At 41.2% G+C, this 14678-nt stretch overlaps 1 protein-coding gene across 13 annotated transcripts in view; it reads left to right on the plus strand.

Annotated features, from left to right (window-relative positions):
* Positions 1-14678, plus strand: part of PLPPR1 (phospholipid phosphatase related 1) — a 540361-nt gene that overhangs the window by 168476 nt on the left and 357207 nt on the right. The window lies entirely within an intron of this gene.

Here is a 14678-nt window from a genome sequence, read left to right on the forward strand (position 1 = left end):
CCTTTGGCTCAGGTCATGATCCTGCATCAGGCTTCCCATGGGGAGCCTGCTTCTCCCTCTGCTATGTCTCTGCCTATCTCTCTGTGTCTCTCAGAATAAATGAATTAAAAAAATAAAAATAAATGTGCTATACGTGTATGGAACTTTATATAAGTAAGACTAACTTTCTGTATAACAGCAATGATAAAATTCTACCCCAAGTGATTTGTTTGGTAGTTTTATATTTCTACCTCTGTCTTTCTCAAGGTGGGGTGTCTTCATGTTGTAGACAACAGGATATAGAAATTATGATTACAGACACATAGACTTTTGTATAGAACTGGATTTACTGGTTTTGTAATTCAGGCTTAGTTGCTTACTGGTTATATGACCATGAGCAAGTAAGTTAGCCTCTTTGTGCCTCAGTTTGGTCTGCAGTCTATAGCAGGTGATTACCTGATAGGGTTGTTATGAGGATTAAACGAGCTAATATATGTAAAGCATTCAGAATAGTGCTGGGTAGACAGCTTAAGGGTTAATAGTTACCCCTGGAGTATTAATAGCACTATAGAGCGGTGTCTTTAAATATCACATAGCATCTTTTCTGTATTCTTACTGGTTCAGAAAATTTTGTCCAGATTTAGTTTCTTTAATTTGTATTATAAAACGAGAGTTTATGAAATACTCTTTTGAATTATATACCTGACCTCGAGATTGCTACATACCATCCCTAGCCTCCTCTCTAGCTCTCCTCTATTAAAAATTGCTGAAAAATAAGTGAGTAGAAAATAATGTTGGCTATTTGGTGGTCTGTGGAGGGTGGCTAGTGATATATCTAAAAGCTTGAAATGATGGAATGAAATTGGCTGGATTCATTCTGTAAGAACTTTACCAACACTAACAAAATGCAGTAGACCCATTTCCCTCTACAGAACACATCTGGTGCAATTTCCCCTTTGGACATAAATTTCTGCAGCCACAGACAGCTGAGCAAAAAATTATTTGTTTAATTTTTCATAATCCCCTGTTGGGAAGAGGGTTCCTTCGCATGATTATACTTGATGTGAAAAAAAGACAGTGTTCCTATTCAGTTTTAATCAGTTTGTTTCTCTCTGTGACATATATAATGCATATACTTAAACATAATGGGATAATTAAATAGAGTTTTAATGGTTTTAATTCTCCCTATCTTTATGAAATTGTTTCTCATAATTTTATTGAGTTTGTGAAAATGAAGGCATATATTTTATGCAGTTATGTAGCTATTTTTATGATTTGTAATTATGACATAGGTAGCTCTAACCTAGACTTACACATACTCACTAATCATGTTTTCAGGAGCAATATTGCTCAGGGTCAGGGGAAGGATTTAACTGCTCCATCTTAGGCTATCATGTGCTCTCCCTAGAAGATGGTCCATATTGGAGTGATGGAGTTAAGTGTTTTTCTCTCAGTGCTCTCTTCTTTTATGTGGAATTAAAACTCCCAATATAATTCTTTGTCAGCTTTATTTAGTTTTAATAATTTGAATCTACAGTGCCTTCATTTCTACAACTTCCAAGTTTCACTTAGAATCCCTTACAGTAAGCTGTATATAGTAGTGCACCAGTAAATGGATCTCTGGGGGGAAAATGCCCTACATTGTAGCATATGCCTTCAAGATTTAAATGCTCCCATCATGACTCATTTCAAGATACAAATGTAACATCACTGAATGTGAAGTTGAGAAGAGATGTGTACATTTGGTGCTCAAGAGCCAGTAAGGCAGTTCCAGTATACCATTGCTTCTATAATTAATGACATATTTTACCCAAAAAGATGAATCAATGTTCCAAAGTTATTCTACACTAGTTTAAAGATGTTCAGTGTGTTTGTGTGTATATAAATGTGTGTATATCTGGACATATGTGTGCACATATATATGTATTTACAGGATATATTTTATGTATATATCTCTATATCTGTATATCTGTATCTCCTTTCCTTTTGTAACCAGAATTTTAGGCATTTTTATTTCCTTGGCAACTGAATATCATGTGATTGCAAGTGAAATCCAGTATAACAGCTTTACTTCTTTGGATAAAAATCTAAATGAATAAAGAGATTAAGTATAAAAACTCTCCACAGTTGGAGAGATGCCTTCTTCTCAGGTTGCTTTTCTAAGCCAGGTGTTCTTAGATTAAAAAGAAGAAAACAGAGCATTGTTCCATTTACCCGGTTTTTAGTTTAACTGTATTTAAATGAATGAAAGGTCTAATCAGAGGCATCTCCCTTTACACTTCCTGAAAACAGACCCAGATTGCTGTAAATTGTGATTTTCTCTTCTTCTTTTTCTTCTTTTCCTTTTTCTTTTCTTCCTCCTTCTCCTCCTCCTTCCTCTTCCTTTTCCTCTTCTTCTTCTTCTCCTTGTCCTTTTCCTTCTTCTTCTTCTTCTCCTCCTTCTTCTTCTCCTCCTTCAAACACTTCTCTCTAGAGAACGTCTCTTAGGCTGACTGAGTTTAGGCTGGGCACAGCTTGGGAAGCTCTCAGTGTCTTGACAATTTTGACTATCTTTATTATACTAAATGAAAAAGAAGTTGTGCATGGCATTTAGTGGTATCCAGCTGGTTGAGTTTCTGTGTCCATAATCTCTCATGTAATGATGTCCTTGGACATCTCTGAAATTCAGTTTACTAGATATGCAGTCACTGGCATGATGGCAGGAGGAATGAACTGGTTTTGCTCCATTGAAAAACTGGAATTGATGGAACATCAAGGCTCACTTTTATTATCAAGAGGCATTATAATGTCAACAGGGCTGGTGACCTGATTTTAGGACCCAGTGCAAAATGAAAACGTGGGGCCCCTTGTTAAAAATTATTAATAATTTCAAGGTGGTGACAGCAGAGTATTAAACCATGTATGGGGCCTTTCCAAGTGCAGGGCTCTAAATGACGGCACAGGTTGTAAGCTCATGAAACCAGCACTGGAGGTCAGCACAGGTCCTCTGCATCTTCTCACAAGGCCACAGAGTCGCCATGAAGATGGGGCTGGGGAGCTTCAATAGGGACAAGATATACTTGGATCATGGGATGAATCTTTCAATATGGACAAAGTTTCCAGTCCTGAAATGAAAAATGAGAGTCAGTATTTCCCTCCAGAAGACACCCTAGACAGAGAGTTAAAATATACTCCAGTGGAATGATCAGTCAGAAGTATAGTAAAAAAGAAATTGGTACAGTACACAGTCCAGAGGGTCAAAGTTGGGGCTTCCTTGACCAAAAGGAGTCAGAAACCTTAAATCAAAAAGGTTCAATAAGAACAATCTATCTAGTCCACTCTGTAAACAATGAAGACTAAAGAAAAAAAAAAAAACAGGCTTATTTTCTGCCAGGATTCCTACAAAGGCAGCACTAAAACAAAAGACTATAAAACCTGTGAAACTGGCTGCTGACTTGGTGGGAAATGCTTAATTAGCAACATCTAGAGGTTAAGATACAGTTTAGACTCTCTTTTAAAAAAAATGTCAACGTCCTCTTACCACCAATGTATTACACAGATATACTGGAAATGATTATTCCTACTGTGAAAGGGTTCTCCAGAGCAGAATTGTGTCAAAAGGCCCACTGTCACTTAAAAAATGTAGTTGACAGTTCTTATTCTTCCACCTGGATATGAATGACATGAGGACAGTGCTAGAAAATGTAGAGATGGGAAGTGGTAGCTGTCTGAGAGTCTGGATATGAGGGAGGATTAAAGGGGTAGGGCTGTCATGTGGTTAAGCTTGCCTAGAGTTGAACAGGGTATTAAGAAATAATCAGAAAAAAAAAAAGAAAAAAAAAAGAAATAATCAGGTCCATTGCAGACCTTGATCCTTAGACTTGTTAAAAAATAAACCAAGGCATGTTAAAAATTTTAAGAGTTTATTTGAACAAAAATGGATTCAAATCTGACCAAATGGATTCAAATGTCAAACTGGAAGTGTTTAGGAGTACTCTATGGACAGGATGGTGTGGAGGGAAGATATGTAGAGAAAGTATGGAAGTGAAAAAAGGAAATTATTTGATTGGCGGTAGCTTAAAGCTTAGTTGTGATTGGTTGTCTTTAGCATTTAGATTTAATAACCTTGAGGCATTTATAGGCTTAAATTTTTGGTTTGCTTAGGTAGGCCACCAAGGTAGTAGAGCCATATTAGTTCAATGGCCTCCTTGTTTAATTTAACAGACTGTATTTCTCACACTACACACCACAGGTAATACAGTCTTCCATGGCTTCAGCAAGGTCTTTGAAGCTGAGGAGTTGCAAGCTGTGGCAATAGCACATAGCCAGACTTAGACCTCATCTCTCACCACACCCCCAATAACACTGAGCTATTTGTGGGATTTGAAATACCATGCCTTACCACTTGCTCTTCTCTCTGCCTAGAATTCCATCTTGGGCACTATCCACCAGCACCCCGATCTCAGTGCCTTTCTAATTTGCTGACTTCTTCAGATCCTTCTAGATTCAGTTCAGACATAGTTCTTCCTGGAAGCCTTCTTCACTTTTCTTTCTTATGCCCTTTCTCTAGCATCCCCTGCCACTTCCTTCTTTTCTACAGGATAAATTATTTAATTGATTGATTAATCTGTTTCCCTCCCAAAAACAAGACCTCCTGGGAGGGTTGGGACCAGTCAGGTTGTGTTCTTACTATATTTCTAATTCCTTAGCCCAGTGCCTGAAGCATAGTGTATGTTCAATAATTACATGTTGGATGAATGAATACATAAATAATTAAATGTACACTAAAAACTTCAGAGGGGTGAGTGGTTTCCCCTTAACAGCCCAGCACCAGGCTGTTACTCGAAGAAAAATTGGGAGTAGTTAGTGGAGAGTTAAGAAGTATAAGCACTATTTACATGTAGCTTAACTAGTTAGTTACTGTGGAGAACAGACTCAGCTGGGGTGACCCTGGAGCTCATTTCATCACAGTCTCTGCTAGGGGTGCTGGGAGACTTGTTTCATATTCTTATGCCAGTTTATATCAATAGAATATTTAATTATGACTCTGTTCTGGCTGAGAGTTCAGGGTATTCGTATCTGGAGCCTTCTCATTCATTCCCTCCCATGATCCTTCAACACTATTCACACCACTTTTGACTGCTTTCAGGAAATTGCTAGGATGGCTGCAATGGGAAGAGTCAGAAAGGGAGACAGAACATGAGAGACTCCTAACTCTGGGAAATGAACTAGGGGGGGAAGGAGAGGTGGACGGGGGGTGGGGGTGACTGGGTGATGGGCACTGAGGGGGGCACTTGATGGAATGAGCACTGGGTGTTATTCTATATGTTGGCAAATTGAACACCAATAAAAAATAAATTTACAAAAAAAAAAAAAAAAAGAAATGGGAAGAGTGGGTTCCTGCTGTGTGCTCTCACTGCCCCTAGGGCTGTGACTGGGGCTCTGAGAAGCAGTGTGGTTGGTGACTGGCTGGCTACTGCTAGTTCTCTTCTCTCCTTCTCTGCTTGACACTGACTTTGGGACAGTGATTTTCTGGGACAGCCAAGTCCTCGGTTCTGGGTTTACTCCCTGCTAAAGTCAGCCCCAGAAAATGGAATCACCTGCCTCAACTGTGAGGCCTGCTCTGTAAGGCTAGACCAAGATGCCAAGTGGTAGGCAAATGAGAAAGTGATGAAGTGAGTTAATTAATTAATTATTATTTTTGAATTGAGTTAATTTAAATGACCCATGAGACTCAGTGGTATCAGGGTCACCTCCCGTGACACCTCCTGCTTCTTGATTTCAACACTAGCACAGGAATCTGGGCAGTGGACATGTGGGTGATTGGAGAGCCAAGCATTTCTAATTTTCTTGTGTTCTTTCTGCAATGTGTTAGAAAGAAGCATACTTAAAAGGAAATAAGATTTGTAAATCCCACAAGTTCTATAAGAGCCAGATTATGAAGGTCTTATATTGTAGACCTACTGATAGCACCAAGAGCTGTTAGCATGAGAAGGAAATTTGAAGAAAATCCAACCCCTTTATTTCTTACATAATCATAATAATTAACATTTCTCAAGAATTTACCATATACCAGCATAAGTGTCATCTTTCTATTATCTCATTTAATCCTCAAAATAACTCTGAGAGACAGGTCTTATAATTCTCATTTTAAAGATGAGCAAATTGATGTTCAGAGAAGTGAAATAAATCACTTGATATGATAGAACTAGTGGGTGGTGGAGCCAGAGTTAAGATGGATAGGACCTTTTAATTTTTACATCTATAATAATATTAGTTGCTATTTATTATGAGTGTACCAGACCCTGAGAGTCACCCTTTACATTCATGAAATCATTAAATCTTCATGACTGAGAGATAGATATTGTCATCTCTGCTAGACAGATTAGGAAACTGAGATTCAGAGATATTGCGGGTTTATTCAAGGTCAAACAGTAGAATTGGACTAGAAATCAGGCCTTCTTTTAGGCAAGTGTTCCTTTAATTCTTCCAGGTTATGTCACTGTCTTAGTCTTAGAAGGCATTTTTGGCAATATTATTTTCAGATCCTAGAAGGAAAGGTGGGAGAAAGGTAATGTGCCGGATTGCCTATTGATATTTTGTACTTTTCCTGCCCACTTATATTCTCTTCCAGGTATCTCAAGGGATGGGAGTCTGGAACTACATTTCCCAGAACCCTTTGCCAGCAAGATTCAACTTTAGATTCTACAGATAAAAGGAATTTGCAGGAAATTTGAAGGGGGAAGAAAAGCAGAAGTCACTATCCCCTTTCATACCTTTTCCTACTACTACCCCTAATTCACTCCACTCTAGCCCTCCTGACCTTTTTGCTGTTTCTCAAACACTCTAAAAACACCACACTGTTAGGGATTTTGCACTTGATTTTTCTCCTACCTAGATGGCTTTTTCCATCACCTGAATCTATCACCTCTTTCAGGTCTTGATTCAGATGTCTCCTGCTCACTGAACTCTGCTTTGAACTCCTTATTTAAATATGTAAAATTAATCCTGGTACATTCCTCCACATTCCTTGCTTCAGTTTTCTTCACAGCACTCCTTGCCATCTAATACATATTTTACTTTTTAATTTATATCAGACTACTTCCTCTAGAATATAATTGCCCAAAGGCAATTATTTCTGTCTTTTAATTACTGATGATTCCCTAGTCCTGAAGCCTATCTGGCACTCAATAAATATTTCTTGAATGGATGAGAATAAATAGTACCCTTGACATTATCTATAGTGTTGTGACCATGGGTGGTGCTCTGTGCATGGGGCACCAATGTGCTCCTGAAAGTCAATTATGAGAAATTCATTTGTTTGGATCCAGAGCCTGCCATTACTTGCCTTTGCTCCTGCTCTTTCTTACCACTCTATTCTGTGAGGGTATTTGTGTAGGGTAAGAGATCCAATTCTCCATAAAAATTGCAGATGGAAATATCAGGAAGGTTATGCACAGCAGGGAGTCTCACTCTGCCAAGCATTTGCATGATCTTTGTTGGGGCAGTCAACATGCCCCAAAGGGGAGGCAGTAGGGGCTGTCTACTGGATGGGGAGGGGTATTTAATCACCGACATTGTTTAGAATTGCCAGTGCATAGTTATAAGAGAAAGGAGACTGACTTTGAATTCTTTATATATATATATATATTTTTTTATTTTTTAATAAATTTATTTTTTATTGGTGTTCAATTTGCCAGCATACAGAATAACACCCAGTGCTCATCCTGTCAAGTGCCCCCCTCAGTGCCTGTCACCCAGTCACCCCCACCCCCCACCCTCCTCCCCTTCCACCACACCTAGTTTGTTTCCCAGAGTTAGGAGTCTTTATGTTCTGTCTCCCTTTCTGATATTTCCCACACATTTCTTCTCCCTTCCCTTATATTCCCTTTCACTATTATTTATATTCCCCAAATGAATGAGAACATATGTTTGTCCTTCTCCGATTGACTTACTTCACTCAGCATAATACCCTCCAGTTCCATCCACGTTGAAGCAAATGGTGGGTATTTGTCGTTTCTAATGGCTGAGGAATATTCCATTGTATACATAAACCACATCTTCTTTATCCACTCATCTTTCGATGGACACCGAGGCTCCTTCCACAGTTTGGCTGGTTGTGGCCATTGCTGCTCTAAACATCGGGGTGCAGGTGTCCCGGCATTTCATTGCATCTGTATCTTTGGGGTAAATCCCCAACAGTGCAATTGCTGGGTCGTAGGGCAGGTCTATTTTTAACTCTTTGAGGAACCTCCACACAGTTTTCCAGAGTGGCTGCACCAGTTCACATTCCCACCAACAGTGTAAGAGGGTTCCCTTTTCTCTGCATCCTCTCCAACATTTGTGGTTTCCTGCCTTGTTAATGTTCCCCATTCCACTGGTGTGAGGTGGTATCTCATTGTGGTTTTGATTTGTATTTCCCTGATGGCAAGTGATGCAGAGCATTTTCTCATGTGCTTGTTGGCCATGTCTATGTCTTCCTCTATGAGACTTCTGTTCATGTCTTTTGCCCATTTCATGATTGGATTGTTTGTTTCTTTGGTGTTGAGTTTCTTAAGTTCTTTATAGATCCTGGATACTAGCCCTTTATCTGATAGGTCATTTGCAAATATCTTCTCCCATTCTGTAGGTTGTCTTTGAGTTTTGTTGACTGTGTCCTTTGCTGTGCAAAAGCTTCTTATCTTGATGAAGTCGCAATAGTTCATTTTTGCTTTTGTTTCTTTTGCCTTCGTGGATGTATCTTGCAAGAAGTTACTGAGGCTGAGTTCAAAAAGGGTGTTGCCTGTGTTCTCCTCCAGGACTTTGATGGAATCTTGTCTCACATTTAGATCTTTTATCCATTTTGAGTTTATCTTTGTGTATGGTGAAAGAGAGTGGTCTAGTTTCATTCTTCTGCATGTGGATGTCCAATTTTCCCAGCACCATTTATTGAAGAGACTGTCTTTCTTCCAATGGATAGTCTTTCCTCCTTTATTGAATATTAGTTGACCATAAAGTTCAGGGTCCACTTCTGGGTTCTCTATTCTGTTCCATTGATCTATGTGTCTGTTTCTGTGCCAGTACCACACTGTCTTGATGACCACAGCTTTGTAGTACAACCTGAAATCTGGCATTGTGATGCCCCCAGCTATGGTTTTCTTTTTTAAAATTCCCCTGGCTATTCGGGGTCTTTTCTGATTCCACACAAATCTTAAAATAATTTGTTCCAACTCTCTGAAGAAAGTCCATGGTATTTTGATAGGGATTGCATTAAACGTGTAAATTGCTCTGGGTAACATTGACATTTTCACAATATTAATTCTGTCAATCCATGAGCATGGAATATTTTTCCATCTCTTTGTGTCTTCCTCAATTTCTTTCAGAAGTGTTCTGTAGTTTTTAGGGTATATATCCTTCACCTCTTTGGTTAGGTTTATTCCTAGGTATCTTATGCTTTTGGGTGCAATTGTAAATGGGATTGACTCCTTAATTTCTCTTTCTTCAGTTTCATTGTTCGTGTATAGAAATGCCACTGACTTCTGGGCATTGATTTTGTATCCTACCACGTTGCCAAATTGCTGTATGAGTTCTAGCAATCTTGGGGTGGAGTCTTTTGGGTTTTCTTTGTAGAGTATCATGTCATCAGCGAAGAGGGAGAGTTTGACTTCTTCTTTGCCAATTTGAATGCCATTTATTTATTTTTGTTGTCTGATTGCTGAGGCTAGGACTTCTAGTACTATGTTGAATTGCAGTGGTGAGAGTGGACATCCCTGTCTTGTTCCTGATCTTAGGGGGAAGGCTCCCAGTGCTTCCCCATTGAGAATGATATTTGCTGTGGGCTTTTCGTAGATGCTTTTTTTATTTTTTATTTATTTATGATAGTCACACAGAGAGAGAGAGAGGCAGAGACATAGGCAGAGGGAGAAGCAGGCTCCATGCACCGGGAGCCCGATGTGGGATTTGATCCCGGGTCTCCAGGATCGCGCCCTGGGCGAAAGGCAGGCGCTAAAGCGCTGCGCCACCCAGGGATCCCCGTAGATGGCTTTTAAGATGTCGAGGAAAGTTCCCTCTATCCCTACACTCTGAAGAGTTTTGATCAGGAATGGATGCTGTATTTTGTCAAATGCTTTCTCTGCATCTAATGAGAGGATCATATGGTTCTTGGTTTTTGTCTTGCTGATATGATGAATCACATTGATAGTTTTACGAGTGTTGAACCAGCCTTGTGTCCCGGGGATAAATCCTACTTGGTCATGGTGAATAATTTTCTTAATGTGTTGTTGGATCCTATTGGCTAGTATCTTGTTGAGAATTTTTGCATCCATGTTCATCAGGGATATTGGTCTGTAATTCTCCTTTTTGGTGGGGTTTTTGTCTGGTTTTGGAATTAAGGTGATGCTGGCCTCATAGAACGAATTTGGAAGTACTCAATCTCTTTCTATCTTTCCAAACAGCTTTAGTAGAATAGGTATGGTTTCTTCTTTAAACGTTTGATGGAATACCCGTGGGAAGCCATCTGGCCTTGGACTCTTGTGTCTCGGGAGGTTTTTGATGACTGCTTCAATTTCCTCTCTTGTTATTGGCCTGTTCAGGTTTTCTATTTCTTCGTGTTCCAGTTTTGGTAGTTTGTGGCTTTGCAGGAATGCGTCCATTTCTTCTAGATTGCCTAATTTATTGGCGTATAGCTGTTCATAATATGTTTTTAAAATCGTTTGTATTTCCTTGGTGTTGGTAGTGATCTCTCCTTTCTCATTCATGATTTTATTAATTTGAGTCTTCTCTCTCTTATTTTTAAAAAGGCTGGCTAATGGTTTATCTATCTTATTAATTCTTTCAAAGAACCAACTCCTGGTTCTGTTGATCTGTTCCGCAGTTCTTCTAGTCTCGATTTCGTTGAGTTCTGCTCGAATTTTAATTAACTCTCTTCTTCTGCTGGGTGTAGGATCTATCTGCTGTTTTTTCTCTAGCTCCTTTATGTGTAAGGTTAGCTTTTGTATTTGAGTTCTTTCCAGTTTTTGAATGGATGCTTGTATTGCGATCTATTTCCCTCTTAGGACTGCTTTTGCTGCATCCCCAAGATTTTGAATGGTTGTATCTTCATTCTCATTAGTTTCCATGAATCTTTTTAATTCTTCCTTAATTTCCTGGTTGACCCTTTCATCTTTTAGCAGGATGGTCCTTAACCTCCACGTGTTTGAGGTCCTTCCAAACTTCTTGTTGTGATTTAGTTCTAATTTCAAGGCATTATGGTCTGAGAATATGCAGGGGACGATCCCAATCTTTTGGTATTGGTTCAGACCCGATTTGTGACCCAGTATGTGGTCTATTCTGGAGGCAGTTCCATGTGCACTTGAGAAGAATGTGTATTCAGTTGAGTTTGGATGTAAAGTTCTGTAGATATCTGTGAAATCCATCTGGTCCAGTGTATCATTTAAAGCTCTCGTTTCTTTGGAAATGTTGTGCTTAGAAGACCTATCGAGTATAGAAAGAGCTATATTGAAGTCACCAAGTACAAGTGTATTATTATCTAAGTATTTCTTCACTTTGGTTATTAATTGGTTTAAATATTTGGCAGCTCCCACATTCGGGGCATATATATTAAGGATTGTTAAGTCCTCTTGTTGGATAGATCCTTTAAGTATGATATAGTATCCCTCTTCGTCTCTCACTTTGGGGTAAATTTTAGTTTATCTGATATAAGGATGGCTACCCCTGCTTTCTTTTGAGGACCAGTCGAATGGTAAATAGTTCTCCAACCTTTTATTTTCAGGTTGTAGGTGTCCTTCTGTCTAAAATGAGTCTCTTGTAGACAGCAAATAGGTGGGTGTTGCTTTTTTATCCAGTCTGAAACCCTGCGCCTTTTGATGGGGTCATTAAGCCCGTTCACATTCAGAGTTACTATTGAGAGATATGAGTTTAGTGTCATCATGATATCTATTCAGTCCTTGTTTTTGTGGACTGTTCCACTGAACTTCTTCTTAAAGGGGAATTTTAAGAGTCCCCCTTAAAATTTCTTGCAGAGCTGGTTTGGAGGTCACATATTCTTTCAGTTGCTGCCTGTCTTGGAAGCTCTTTATCTCTCCTTCCATTTTGAATGAGAGCCTTGCTGGATAAAGTATTCTTGGTTGCATGTTCTTCTCATTTAGGACCCTGAATATATCCTGCCAGCCCTTTCTGGCCTGCCAGGTCTCTGTGGAGAGGTCTGCTGTTACCCTAATACTCCTCCCCATAAAGGTCAGGGATTTCTTGTCTCTTGCTGCTTTAAGGATCTTCTCTTTATCTTTGGAATTCGCAAGCTTCGCTATTAAATGTCGAGGTGTTGAACGGTTTTTATTGATTTTAGGGAGGGATCTCTCTATTTCCTGGATCTGAATGCCTGTTTCCCTTCCCAGATTAGGAAAGTTTTCAGCTAGGGTTTGTTCAAATACATATTCTGGCCCTCTGTCCCTTTCGGCGCCCTCGGGAACCCCAGTTAAACGTAGGTTTTTCTTCCTCAGGCCATCGTTTATTTCCCTTAATCTGTCTTCGTGGTCTTTTGATTGTCTGTCTCTTTTCCCTCAGTTTCCTTCTTTGCCATCAACTTGTCTTCTATGTCACTCAGTCGTTCTTCCACCTCGTTAACCCTCCTCGTTAGGACTTCTAGTTTGGATTGCATCTCATTCAATTGATTTTTAATTTCTGCCTGATTGGATCTAAATTCTGCAGTCATGAAGTCTCTTGAGTCCTTTATGCTTTTTTCTAGAGCCACCAGTAGCTGTATGATAGTGCTTCTGAATTGGCTTTCTGACATTGAATTGTAATCCAGATTTTGTAACTCTGTGGGAGAGAGGACTGTTTCTGATTCTTTCTTTTGAGGTGAGGTTTTCCTTCTAGTCATTTTGCTCAGTGCAGAGTGGCCTAAAACCAGTTGTATTGGGAAAAGGAGAAAAAGAGAGAGAGAGAGAGAGAGAGAGAGAAGGAAAAAAAGAGAAAAAGAAAAAAGAGAAAGGGAAGAAAAAAAGGAAAAAAGAAGAAAAAGAAAGAAAAAGAAAGAAAGGTGAAAAAAAAGGGTGGGGGAAGCAATCAGAAATCAAAAAGAAAAAAAAAAAACACAACACGGGAGTATCTTCTGATTCTTTATACTTTAAGTCCCTTGACTTCCCCTGGAACTTGTCCGTCTAGCTGGTCTTCTGGGGGAGGGGCCTGTTGTGCTGATTTTCAGGTGTTAGCACTTGGGGGAGCTGCTCTGCCCCCTGCCTGGAGCAGGGCTCAGTGGGGGTTGTTTACCCCGTGAGGCCCCAGGAGGAACAACCGCAGTGGTGGGGCCAGCTCTGGAGCACTGGAGTCACCTCCAGCAGTAGCTCCAGAGCTCTCCGTCTGCAGGGCCTGGAGGCTCCGGGGCGGGGCCGCTGATCTGCTCAGCTGGGGCAGGAGCGTCCTTGCTGTCCTGGGATCTCCCGGCCTCTGCCTGTCCTGGCGGAGGCCGGATCCTGGGCTGTGTCCCGGCGCCCTGTGCTCCGGGGCCTGCGCTGGTGGATTCGCGCTCCCGGCCCGCAGCCCCCTCCGCGGAGCCTCCCCCGACCCCCCCGAGCTGCTCCCGCCCCGCAGCCCCCTCCGCGAAGCCGCCCCCGAGCCCCTCCGAGCTGCTCCGGGCCCCGCCGTGCGCGCTGCAGCCCTTAGGGAGCTCGGCGCACTCTCCCGGGGCGCAGGTGCTGTTAGTGTCCCCGGGAGCCCGAGGGCATCCCCGCCCTCCTGGGTCCTGCTCCAACTCTCTGGGAGCCCCTTTCCGCCCGGGCAGGTTGATGCAGCTCCTGCTTCTCCGGGACGGGGCTCTCCTGTCCTGGGGACACTCCCCCGGGCTCAGCCTCGCGGGGCCCCTCCTCCTTGGAGGGCCTTTTGTTTCTTTATTTCTTTTTTCCCCCGTCTTCCTACCTCGATAGAAGCGCGAACTCTTCTCACTGTAGCGTTTCAGCTGGTCTCTCTTTAAATCTCAGGCCGAATTTGTAGATTTTCAGGATAATTTGAAGGTTATCTAGGTCATTTGGTGGGGACAGGTGATTTGGAGACCCTACTCTTCTGCCATCTTGCCCCTCCTCCCTATATATATTTTTTTAAATAGAAAATATAGCCCCTTATTTTCTTCATGGGGAGTGGACTGCTCTCAATGCCCTACCTTGTTCTACTACAGATAGCAGTACAAAGGCAGCTGAGGATGTGATGCTGACCTCTAACTGGTGTGACTACAGTGACTGGGAGTTCGAAGTGGTAACACCTCCATCACCGAGCAGACAGGTCATTTGCAGGGAAGGTTGGTGCAGGCACTGACACAGCTCTTGAATTTGTTCAGTTTGCCTCTTATTTCCTGATGACTCATCCTTTTTCCCAAATCCTGAATTTCCATGTTGGGTGTATGGGTGTGGAGGGGAGAGGTTTCTGTGTATATTATAGGGTGTATCTATTGCTTTGTAACAAGTTACTTCAAGACATAGTGACTTTAAGGCAATGTTTGTTATCTCAGTTTTTGAATGCTGGGAATCCAGGTAGCAAGGGATCCTCTGCTTTGGGGCCTCTCACAGTGTTCAGATAAGGGGGAAGGCAGAGACTGGGGTCATATCTCAAGGTTCAGCTGGGAAAATATTCACTTCCAAGGTCACTCATTTGGTTGTTGGCTGGCCTCCCTTCCTCAAGAGTTGTTGGACTGAGGGCTTCTGTTTCTCACTGGCTGGTAGCCAGAGGCTGCTCTCAGTTCCTTGCCATGTGGG

This window comes from Canis lupus, chromosome 10 (assembly GCF_048164855.1).
Source record: "Canis lupus baileyi chromosome 10, mCanLup2.hap1, whole genome shotgun sequence".
Taxonomy (NCBI): domain Eukaryota; kingdom Metazoa; phylum Chordata; class Mammalia; order Carnivora; family Canidae; genus Canis; species Canis lupus.